The sequence below is a fragment of the Echinops telfairi genome, unplaced genomic scaffold (assembly GCF_000313985.2).
Source record: "Echinops telfairi isolate 266 unplaced genomic scaffold, ASM31398v2 ScPeMD7_9;HRSCAF=40, whole genome shotgun sequence".
NCBI classification, from domain to species: domain Eukaryota; kingdom Metazoa; phylum Chordata; class Mammalia; order Afrosoricida; family Tenrecidae; genus Echinops; species Echinops telfairi.
Genome location: NW_022103906.1, coordinates 15549603 through 15561927, shown reverse-complemented (window position 1 = coordinate 15561927; position 12325 = coordinate 15549603). Strand labels below are relative to the sequence as shown.

The window sequence follows — 12325 nt, the reverse complement described above, 5'->3', positions numbered from 1 at the left end:
GCTTTACACAATTGATGTATGTATGGATTGTGATAAGAGTTGTATGAGCCCCTAATAAAATGATTAAAAAAAATAAGTCTGTTAATCTTAATATAGTTGTGAGCTAGAAATCAAGATATTTATCAGTAGAAGCAAATCTATTCATAAATTTTAACCATTAACTGTTTAGTTGTGGAGGAAGAAGACTGAATTGCCCTGTATTTTTATGTTTTTAGATGTCGTAAAAGATTGCTTATAGCACAGTATACTCAAGGACTTGATTTTTAAAGCTTTTCATATACATTTATTGCTCTTCTACATGGTACAGCCAAGATGACCCTCCATATTACCGTTCCCGGTTTATTCTGACAAGGCAGTAGTTCTCACGTGTTTTGAGATGAGTGATTTTGCTTCCCTGTTTTTTCTTCTGTTGCAGTTATTTGACTACCTTGATAACTAATGCTGATGTATTTTATGAGCCTGTACCACAGTAAGTCAGAAAGTATTGTTATTAGGGTTCCAGTTCTTGTGTTCACAAGTATATTCCACTTAAAATGTTTTTAGACATGTTTTTGTAATCAGTGGATGGCTGCAGACAAATTTTCAATTTCCATAGGGTGGTTCCCAAAAAAAATACTTTTGTACCATGGATAAAAATGACTTTTAGACCCAGGTTAATATCAAATTAAAAAACCACACAAATAGACACTTCTTAAACAATTCTTTTTTTTTTTTGCCCCCCCCCCAGTAATCTAAAGCATTGCAACAAGTTTATAGGAGTGCTACCCCACATAAAACAGTGTTGTTGTTGTTGTTTTTGAGAGTACATAGCCTTTATTTTACATACTATTTCCAAATAGAATATCTGTTGAATTTAGCAGCGAACAGAACAGACACGTGACAACAAAGGTGACTGGCTCAAGTCCCTCTGTGTACAGCACGTTCATTCCGTGGCTGAGTACCTTGCGTGTCTGGCTGAAGGAAGGTAAGGCAGTGTCGACTGTGCGAACAAGGAATCTCGGGGTTCTGCGACCAGGCGTGGCGACTGCATGCACAACCTGATACGGATCGAATGGCAACTGAAGTTTCCTCAAGCGAAGATGCGTGGGGACCATGACAAACACACATAGAGAGCAGCTTGGGCCGAGAGGCTGGAGAGTGTCGTGGGGCTGTGAGGTTATTAGCACACTGTCAAGAGCCCCGCGCAGGAGGAGCCGTCCCCGTGGCGGAGCAGGGCTAAGAGTGGGCAGCAGCCACCTCCATCCCCGGTGAGTCCCCTCTTGCCTTCACTCCAAGTTGAGCAACTCCACGTCAAAGATGAGTTGGCACCAGGGTGGCCCGTGGTTCCATACACCACATCAGGGGTGCAGGTAAGCTTCACCCTCTGCCCCAAGCTCATCTGGGCCGCGCCCTTGTCGAAGCCCTTGATAACTTCTTGTTTGCCAATTCTGAACTTGAAAGGTTTGTTTCTGTCTCGGGATGAATTAAATTTCTTCCCATTTTGGAGCATTCCTGTGTAGTGTAGCACACACGTCTGGCCCTTCTTGGGAAACGCCTTTCCGTCTCCAGGGGAGATGGTCTCCATCTCCATGCCCATCGCGGTCCCACAGGCCCCGCTTTGGGCTGCTGCCCCGACCTCAGCTTGGCTCCGGCTCTGGGCCCCCAAGTTCTCTGGCTCCCCTCCCTGCCGCCACTGACCCACATAAAACAGTTTTGAGGTGGATCATGGATTTTAAGAAAGGCTGGGAAGAGTTCAAAGATTGTCTTCATTAGCTTGAATGTTGCTTAATGTAATGAATCATAACTGGGAACAAGTCTTATATTTAGCAATAATATTCAGGCACCAAGGTTCACTCAAAACATTGGCTTCCAAGTGAACCTGTTAGACCAGATAGATCCAAGGGAGAGAGGGCAGCTCAGAAGTTCATGACAGTTACTTTTGGAGACTCCATAGAGGTAATTTTGATAGATTTTCCAGAAGGACACAGGATCACAGGGGCTTATTTTAAAGAAACTTTTAAGAAAATTGAAAATTGCATTGGTGAGCAAAAGGCCAGGAAAGTAGTATTGAAGAATTTTTTTTTTCCATCATGATAATACATTTGCTCATTTTTCTGGGTAGCACAGGCTGTCCTATGAGAATTTCTTTGAGAAACCTTTCCCTGCCCAACCTACAGCCTAATCTTACCCCTTAGACTTCTTTTTGTCCCAAATTCAAAGAACATTTAAAAGGAACACAATTTGAGTTTCTAGATGCTAAAACTCTGGTTTTGACGTGGTATAAATTGAAGAGTGGAATTCTTCAGTGTAGAGTTTGAAAGATGAATACACTGCCTTTAGAAATGTGTAGACCTGAAGGGAAGCTATCCCAAGAAACAATAGCTTTACATATTATATTTTTATGACTCTAGCAAAAAAATTTTACTTACCCACTCATGGGTTTGTTTTTCAATTGGATGGCATTTGCTGTGCAAAACAAAATACATAACTGGGTATGGAAATAAAGGCATGTAGATGAAGTATACAACTATAATCAGCTAAGGGATGAGGACAGGAATGTTTTGAAATAATAGTAGGGAAGAGGTAAAACTAAGGTGGCTCATTAAAATGTTTTAATACACTAATTGAACTCAGAGATTACTCTCATTTAACAGGGTTTTAAATGGAGTCTACAGTTTTAACAGCTGTTATATTTGAAGAATAAAGTGAAAAATTATGAAGTAGCAAAAAGTTAAATAAATATTAAGATTATACTTCTATTGGTTAAAATAGTATAATACAGCTTTTCTGTATATTTATAATTGATTATATTATTTAAGTATCTTTAAAAATAAGCACCCACAAGAAAATACACTTGTGAACTTAAGAAAACTATATGCCACCTCAGTTGGTTGCAAATCACAGAAGGGCTCTGAGATTTAGTGGGCTGCGTTAATCAAGAAAGCAGTGGAGTTTTGTGAGGAATAATGAAAATAGTGTGTAGTAATCCTTGAATATTTTCAGAATACTCTGGGTTGACAGTTAAAAGCCATTGAATAAAGGAGTGTAAAAATTCATTTTGTGCATCATTAAAATTGATATTGGTTTTAGCAGTTTAGAATCAAAGGAAATAAAAGATAGCTTCTCCATTGCAGTTTCTTTTTAGATCAAGTTGTGTGGTAGAGTACTTTACCTTAAGCTAGTCATTGTTCCTTTATCACCTTTCTCAAGGCCCTCCCTCCCCTAATATGTTTGACTATAGCTAATTGCCCATGCTATGACAATGCCACTTATTAGGTAGAAATGTCAGTATTTATATGCCTTTTGTCCTCAAATTATTTCTTGTTTCAAAATTTAGTTCTTTTATGTGATCCTAAAATGTATTTCTGAGTGAAATTACATGTTAAACTAGTTTATATAGCTTTAAAATTAATATTGTATGTGACATATTTAGCCATTCTTTTTGGTATATAAGTTGCGAGTTTTTGTAAAGCATTGATAAAACAGTCAAGTTACCCCCCAGAATTCCTTCTTGCTGTACTTTTATGGTCCCCAATCCCTGGCATTTGTTCTTCATGTTCATAGTTGGGTTTTTTTTCTTTTAGAATGCCATAAAAATATACAGCATGTGCAATTACAGATTGGCTTCTTGCACTCAGCTTGTCAAAAATATGTGATATACAAAATTTTTTTCCAACTCTGACAAACATCTTCATTGTCTTAGTATTTTGTTTAGAGCACAAGCTTTCATTTATTTATTTATTTGTTTATTTATTGTGTATATTCCTTTTAAGGATAATGCTTTTGGTGTTATACACAAGAACTCTACAAAATCACAAAAGATTTTCTAGGGCTTTTATATAAGTAGTTTTAGGTTTTGCAAGTAAGTCTATGATATGTTTTCAGTTAACCCTTATAAAATATTTGAGGCTTAGGTCAGTTTTCCAGATGTAGATTTCTAATTGTTCCAACACCATTTTGTGAAAAGGTTATTTTTTTCCTACATTGAATTGCCTTTTCATCTTTGTCAATTTTTTTTAACCATTTTCATATAGGCCTATTTCTGGACTTTTCTATTCCTTTTTTAAAAAATTTACACTGTCTTGACTATATATTATTGTTGTTAGGTGTTATTCAATTGGTTCTGGCTCATAGTGACCCTCTGTACAAGAAGAAAAAATTGGGTGCCTGTGCCATACTGATAATCCTTGCTCTGTTTGAGCCATTTGTAGCCACTGTGTCAATCCATCTCATTGAGAGTCTTCCCCTTTTTAACTGACTCTCTACCAAGCATAGTATCTTTTTTTCTCTCTTTTTTTTTTTCCTAAAACCTTTTTATTGGGAGCTAATAGAGATATCATCCCATAGTAGTCACATCGAGCAGTATTGTACAAATGCCACCACAGTCAGTGTCAAACATTCTTTCTTCTTGAACGCCTTAAAATGATCTCTCCTTGCCCCTCATCCTCCAAAACTAGAACAAACATAAATGAAGATAAAGGAAGATAAAATGTATCTAACTGCTTCTGCAATTTTCCACTTTCTTTTTTTTTGAGGGGGGTGTTTCTATTTATTTGTTTGTTTGTTTGTTTTTAACATTTTATTAGGGGCTCATACAACTGTTATCCCAATCCATACACACATCAATTGTGTAAAGCGCATTTGTATATCATTTCTCAAAACATTCAAGGACCAACACCTCCTAGTACATGAGACAAAGCTTCATTATCCTTGCATCTAAGGAACGTCTCAGGCTATACTCTTTGGCAGACTGATTTGTTTTTCTGGTATTCTTTGATATATTTCATATCCTTTGCCAACATAATTCAAAGGCATCAATTATTGTCTTCCATCCTGAAACTGTATTTTTCATGTCGTCCAGCTTCTTTACAATTAATTTGCTCAGCATACAGCTAGAATTGTATGGCAGAAAGGATACAACACTAATGAACACCTTTCCTCATTTTAAACTGTCCAGTATTGTCTTGTTGCATTCGAATATCTGTCTGTACAGGTTTCGCACAAGCACAGTGAAGTATCCTAGAATTCCCATTCCTCACAAATTACCCATAGTTTGTTGGGACCCACACATTGGAATACCTTTGCACCGTCAATAAAGCACAAGTAAACATCTTTTTGATAATCTGTACTTTTAGCCAAGAGTCACTTGATGTCAGCAATGATACTTCTTGTTTTATGTTCACTTCCAAGTCTGACCTGGAATTTCTGGCAGCGCCCTGTTAACATACTGCTGCAAATGTTTTTGAACTATCATCAGCAATTTTTACTTACATGTGATATTTACATGTGATAGTCATATTGTTGATAAGTCTCCATTCCGTTGGATTGTCTTTCTTTGGAATCGGCACAAATATGGATCTCTTCTAGTCATTTAGCTAGGTAGCTGTGTTCCATATTTCTTTTGTGTGTGTGTGTGTGTGTTCCATATTTCTTGGCAGTGACGAGTGAGTGCTTCCAGAGTTGTAGCCATTTGTTGAAGGATCTCTGTTGGTATTCTATCAATTCCTGGAGCCTTGCTTTTCTCCAGTGACTTAAGTGCAGTTTTGACTTCTTCCTTCAGTACCGTGGTTCCAGGTCATATACTGCCTCCTGAAATAGTTGAACAGTGACCAATTCTTTATGGTACAGTGACTATCTTTTCCTTCAATCTCTGCTTGATACTTTTCCTGCAACATTCAATATTTTGTCCATAAGATCTTTCAGTATTGTAACTTGAGATTTAAAGTTTTCCTCAGTTTTTTTCAGCTTGAGTATGCTCAATGCATTCTTTCTTTTTGACTTTCAAAGCCCTCATCTTTGCACATTTCATTTTAATACTACAGTTTATCTTCTCGAGCTCTCCTTTGAGATCTTCTGTTGAACCCTTTTATTCCATCATTTCTTCCTTTCATTTTAGCTACTATACTCCAAGAGGAAGTTTCATAATCCTTTTGACTTTCATTTTGTTTTTTGTGTGTTATTAAAAGGAATTTCATAATCTTTTGTTTGGTTTTGGTTTTATTTATTTATTTATCATTTTATTAGGGGCTCTACACTCTTATCACAATCCATACATACATGAATTGTGTCAAGCACACCTGTACATGTTGCCATCATCATTCTCAAAACAACTGCTTTCTACTTGAGCCCTTGGTATCAGCTCCTCATTTTCCCTCCCCCCCCCCCCTGAACCCTTGATAATTTATAAATTATTATTTTGTCATATCCTACCCCATCCGACATCTCTCCTCATCCACTTCTCCACTGTCTGCCCCCCAGGGAGGAGGTTATATGTAGACCTTATAATCTGTTCCCCCTTTCTCCCTCACCTTCCCTCCACCCTCCCGATATCTCCATTCTCACCACTGGGCCTGAGGGGTTCATCTGTCCTGGATTCCTTGTATTTCCAGTTCCTATCTGTGCCAGTGTACATCCTCTGGTCCAGCCGGATATGTAAGGTAGAATTGGGATCATGATGGTTGGGAGGAGGAAGCATTCAAGAACTAGAGGAAAATTGTATATTTCATCATTGCTACACTGCACCCTGACTGGCTCGTCTCCTCCCCACAACCCTTCTGCAAGGGGATGTCCAATTTCCCACTCCCCCTCATTCACAATGCAATGATTTTTTTTTTTTAACTTTGATGCCTGATACCTGATCCCTTCGACGCCTTGTGATCTCACAGGCTGGTGTGCTTCTTCCATGTGGGCTTAGTTGTTTCAATTAAAAACTTTTAAGAACAAATTCCTTCCCAGGCTTTGGCAGCTAGAAGCAACTCTGAGACAAGCCCCTTTGGGATATGGTCTTTGACACAAGATTCACCCCACAAAGCGAGGGGTGACTTGGAAGTTTATTCAATATAAAATCAATGATCTGCAGGGAATTTTTTTAAGTTTAAGATATTAAACTCTCAAGATTGCCATATTTTTACAATTCTGATACAATATACAGAATTTTCTTTCTTTGTAAATTAAAGTACGTTTTTGTTAAGTCTTCTTTGTACATCAGTGGCTCTGGTCTGGGGAATTATTGTGCAGGGTTGGGGGGTCTTCAGGCACTTCCTGGATGGCAGGGCCTGTCATTTGCACACCATGGCACTTGCAATGCTTGTGGGAAGCAGGCCACCTGGCCAATAGAGATGTAGAGGAGAGGGCTCCAGCTTGTTAAAGACCGGTCACTTCTATGGAGTCACCCACTGACCATGTGCTTTTTGTTCTTTTTTTTCCCTCTTTGTTCATAATGTGTCTTGAGGGAAAGAAGGTTTTTCCCAAGCTACAAGCAACAAGTGTTAAATATAATCTACAAGGCTTTCTTGTAAGGGATGCCTTTCTGGAAAGTACTCTCAGTATCTGCTGAGCTGAGCAGGTAAGAGCAAGAGCTAAGATCAAAAGGTATCTGACACCTCTCACTCAAATGACCTTGATGTTATAAAGACAGCAAACTGTGTTGTCCAGAATAGCAGACACACCCTGGTTAACTCTTCTATCTGATGCAGAGTCCCAGCTGAAGCCTTCAGTATAAATGGGCTTAGGGTTTAGTTCTTGAACTGCCAGCCAGAAATTGATGATCTGGTGACAACAACTGGGTGCAGGATGAGAGCAGAGGCTAGGGCTCAACACTCAGTCCAAGTGAGTCATATGGTATCTGCTTTGGAAGCAGCTACCAGATCTGAGGTTTAGAACAAAGTGGGCATCTGGTTAACCTTGCCAACCTCCACCCAGCTCTCCTCGGTTTACTGCTAGAGAGAGACAGATACTAGAGGGATGACTTATATATTAAAAGGGGAGTGTATGTGGTGACAAATGGGGCAATGTCTTTAAGAAAGGGTTACCCCCTCCCCGACACACACACACACACACACACACACACACACAAATGAGTTACATTTGGTAGCGAGCCCTAGTTTCCTTACTCCAGGCATAACCTCAAACTCCTAAAAGTGGTCTCCCAAAGATGCCAGCCTGAAGGCAATTATGCCTGAAAGTTCCAGATTTGGGGTGTCTGTGGAAATCAAAATCTAGCATCTACACATGGTAACAAATATTATCCAGGGTGTTTTCTAGCTCAAGGGATCAGGAGAGCTAGAAACAAAAGGGTGTTGGAGTGGGTGCAATAACTGCCGCATGTAAACTGATGGGGCTGCTAACACTAAGGTCCTCATGGGATGAAACTGAAGAGCAATTCTCCTCACTCTTTCTGTTCATCATTTAGCCCCAGAACCTGACATAGTGTTTGGCAGGCTGCAGCAACTCAAGACAGTATACGAGTAAAATGACCCAGACCTCTACGTTGCTCCCCTGAAAGACGATTTATTCCTGACAACCCATGTTTCTGTCTCCAGGTGGCTTCTGTTGTGGCATCAGCTGGGATTGCCAGCCTTCTGGGTTTGAGAAGAATGACCCAGGAGGCAGGAAGCAAGCCAAGAGGAGGAATGGCCCTAGGGCTCAGGGAGGTCAATACATGCCCTCTATGCCTGGCACCTGAGCAAACAGATTTGCAAACCAGCCTCACCCCCTTTTGCCATAGGAGTATGTAGCTTTCCCCAGCACTCCCACCTTGCAGTTCAAGTCAGCTAAGCAGTTCCAGTGTCAGACTGAACCAAATTCTGTTTTAAAGCCTGTGGTATATGTATTGTGAGACTATGTATTATGTTTGTATGTTTTCTTTCCTGCCTTTAATGATCTTTTCCTTCATATATGATGTTCTTGGAGTCGTCTCAGACCACTCCTGGTCATGAGTCATTAAATTTCTATTCTTGAGATGGTCTCTAAATTCAGACAGAATATACTCAAAATTGTACTTTGCCTCTCATGAGCTTGTTTTAATTTTCTTTTGCTTCAACTTGGATTTAATATTGAGCAGTTGATGGTCTGTTCTACTAGTAGTAGTAGATCCTGGTCTTGTTCAGAGGGCAGACATAGAGCTTCTCCATTGTGTGTATATACATTCATAAGCACTCTTCAATAAGCTCATAGAAAAAGGGACTTGAAAGATGAAGTTTTTCCACGAACTTTTGAAAGTTCCCTTGTATATATATCACGAGAGGTGCAATGGCAAAGCATTTAATCTTTAACCGTTAAGCATGATGTTAATGGTAGGTGTTGCTTTAGATACTCTTTATCACTTTAAGGAAGTTCTTTATTTCAAGTTTGCTTTAAATTTTGGCCACGAGTAAATGTTACATTTTGATAAGTGCTCTTCTGCAGTTACTGAGATTAGTTCTTTGTTAGTTTGTTACACAGAATCACATTGAATTTGCCATAATAATGCTGCATCAGGTTAAACTCCACTTATTCATATTATGTATCACTGAATTTATTTGACTGTTCATTTGTTGAGTATTTTGTGTTTGTGATTATGACAGTTGTTAGCCTATAGTTTACTTTTCATGTGATTTATTTTTCTCGCTTTTGTATTAGTTATTCTGACTTTATAAAATGCTTTGGGAAATGTTTCCTTCCAATATATTTTCTAGAAAAGATTTAGTATAATTGCCATTATTTTGTTATAGAATATTTGCCAGTGAAACCAACTGGGACTGGAATTTTCTTTTTCAAATATTTTTAAATAGGGACTCAATTTTTAAAATACTCACTGGATTACCAGATTATGTCTTTGGTAGATTATGAATTTCAAGGAGTTGGCCCATTTCATCTAAATTACTGACAGTATAGGCTTATAGTTTGTTGTTGTGCCTTATCTTTTTTTAATCTCTGTGGGGTCTCTAATGATATCCGCGCTTTCATTTCCAAAAACTGGTAATTTCATTTGTGCTTCATTTAAGTATATAAATAACTTTTACCATCACATGAAACTTCAGTGTTTCAAACCTTTCGTTTAGCGTGTCTGAAAGTACTAGAATCAAGGTAATGCAAAGGCATAGTCATTATCTGGGCCAGGAGTGAAAGTTTTTAAAAATAAAGATCTGATGACATGGGTGATTAAAGTCATTTAAGCACCTGGATTCAGTAAAGACTATAATAAAGTTATAATCCAGTTTTAAACAGTAGGAGCTTTATCCAGATATGGTGGCATCTTTTAAAGCATTTCTTTATATTATCAGTTCTAAATTAGGAAATTAAAAAGCAAATAATATATTTTTCTTTGATAAAGTGTCAGAAAAGGAAAGTGACAGAATATTGGTTGCTCAGTGTTTAAGATACAGCCTTTCTTTAAGGGCAGATGATCACCTGACAAGCAGATAACCAAGGAAGATGAAGGATTGTACCTCAGACATGTCAAAGCACTGGGTGCCAAAGTACTAAGCACACATGCCTTTTTTACTTTCCCTGAAAGGTAATTGTAGTTTGAATTGTTTTAAATCATATTTTGTTGCAAACGCTCAAAGGGAGAAATAGACAATATAAAAAACATAATGCTTTAAATTCTTTGGTAAATGAATACTTACAGACCAATGTTTAACATTTATTCCTTTTTTTAAGTTTTAATTTTGTTTAAGTAAAAGTTAAGAATTAAAAAATGAAAGACCTAATCAAAAAGGTATTTCAAATATTATTTGTAAAGAACAAGGTGTTTATTTTGTATGTAGCTAGATCTACAGATATATTGAATACGAAGTGAATTATGAATAAATCTATTGCTATAAATAATAGCATTTTTTATCTCTTCTAGATTTTAACATTAGCTAGGTAAAATTATTATCAGTTCTAGTTTTAAGTCTAACTAACCTGTATTTATTACATATGGGTACACATTACTGACGTACCTTTCTATATCGAATTTATGTTCATTCTTAATCTTTAGTAGGTTTTCTTATAATAGGTATATCTTAGAAATCAGATCTTACAAGATGCTATTATTTTTTACTAACTTTAACCTATTAGGTAGAAAAATGCTATCTACAAATGACGTGATGTAATTTTCAACAAGAATATAGTTATTATTTTTTAAAAGGGTTTATATTTACTCTATGTGAAAAATCATTAATTTATTTTTATTATATTTTTCCTATCACATTTCTTTATCTTTTCATTTTTAATAAGTTAACAAACTTTGGGGATCAGTGCCAGTTTTATCAGTTATTAGAAGTTTGGTGGAGCCCTGGCAGTGTTACTGCTAGCCTTATGATCAGCTGTTCAAATTCACCGTCATACTGCTGGAGAAGAGGAGACTGCTTTGGTAAAGAATTACAAAGTCTCAGAAAACCAATATAGAATTATTAGGAACTGAAAAGGTCCAAACATAGTGGGCTTTGTTTTAGTTAGAAGTTTGGTGAGCCAATTTATTAAAAGGAAGTCATTCAAAATACTTGCTGACTATAACCGTAATCTCCACATAAAGGCATAAGGGTGCATTTGTTTTCTTGTCTGTCTATGCATGCTCTGTGTGCTTTTCTTACAGTTTTGTTGTAAGCTTGCCCCTTTGTTTAGTTCTTACCTTCTTCACATCAGAAGTTCACTGTATTTAAAGTATAAAACTTTCAAACTTAGTATAAGTGTAAGTAAAAGCTTTGAAACATTTTGTACTGCCCTTTAAAAAATGAAATAGAAAAAATTAGAAGACAAAGATAATGCTTAGTAAATTTTGTTCAATCAGTCAGCAAATTTCTATAACACTCCTGTTATATACCAAGCACAATTGTGAATATGATTGATTTAGTCAAACCAAATCATACGCTCTTCATATTTAGTTGTAATACAAATCTAGAGACTATTTCCATAAGGTTTGGATATACTGTCATGATTATTGGGAGGAATTTTTTGTGTTCAAATTCATTATTATGATAAGTGATTTATACATATAGAAAGCCTTAAAAAGTTTAGGGGAAATCAAAATAAAAGATAATGGAATTTTCAGTTTCTTTTTTTTTTTAATCATGTTATTAGGGGCTCATACAACTCTTATCACAATCCAGGCATATATCAATTGTGTAATGCACATTTATACATTCATTGGCCCTTATCATTCTCAAAACATTTGCTCTCCACTTAAGCCCCTGGCATCAGCTCCTAATTTTCTCCCCTCCCTCACCGCTTCCTCCTCCCTCATGAATGCTTGATAATTTAGAAATTATTATTTTGTCATATCTTGCCCTGTCCGACGTCTCCTTTCACCCACTTTTCTGTTGTCCATCCCACAGGAAGGAGGTCACATGTGGACCCTTGTAATCGGTTCCCCCTTTCCAACCCACCCTCCGTCTACCCTCCTAGTATGCCACTCACCCCACTGGTCCTGAAGGGATCATCCACCTTGGATTCCCTGTGTTTCCAGTTCCTGTCTGTGCCAGTGTACATCCTCTGGTCTAGCCAGACTTGCAAGGTAGAATTCAGATCATGATAGTGGGAGCAGGGAGGAAACATTTAGGAACTAGAGAAAAGCTGTATGTTTCATCGTTGCTACATCGCA

General features: G+C 37.4%; 1 protein-coding gene and 1 pseudogene across 7 annotated transcripts in view; one reads left to right on the top strand and one right to left on the bottom strand.

Annotated features, from left to right (window-relative positions):
* The window catches only part of HMBOX1 (homeobox containing 1), a 230244-nt gene that overhangs the window by 40836 nt on the left and 177083 nt on the right, over window positions 1-12325 (top strand). The gene's annotated exons all lie outside the window — the stretch shown is intronic.
* Window positions 1266-1576, bottom strand: LOC101639656 (annotated as a pseudogene).